Below are 337 nucleotides of genomic sequence, written 5' to 3'. Positions count from 1 at the left end.
ATGATGTCCCCTTCATGGACCTCTGAAGACCTTTGATGGTGAATTCCTGAGGATCCTTGATTCTGCCACAAGGATCCTTGAGGTTGGGAGCTAAAGGATCCTTGAGGATACAATCCAGAGGATCCTGGTTGAAGGATGAATGATCCTTGTTGAAACAGTGAGGATCCTTGAGCCTGTGGACCCATGGACCCCTGTTGAAGGATAGATGATCCTGGCTGAAACAGTGAGGATCCTTGAGCCTGTGGACCCATGGATCCTTGTTGAAGGATAGATGATCCTTGCTGGAAGATCGAGGATCCTAGAGTATGCTGACCCAAGGACCCTGGTTGAAGGATGG

This window comes from Bidens hawaiensis, unplaced genomic scaffold (assembly GCF_021521415.1).
Source record: "Bidens hawaiensis isolate Kalapana, Puna unplaced genomic scaffold, B.hawaiensis_p1.1 tig00010102_1, whole genome shotgun sequence".
In the NCBI taxonomy this organism is placed as follows: domain Eukaryota; kingdom Viridiplantae; phylum Streptophyta; class Magnoliopsida; order Asterales; family Asteraceae; genus Bidens; species Bidens hawaiensis.
This window is presented reverse-complemented; position numbering follows the sequence as displayed.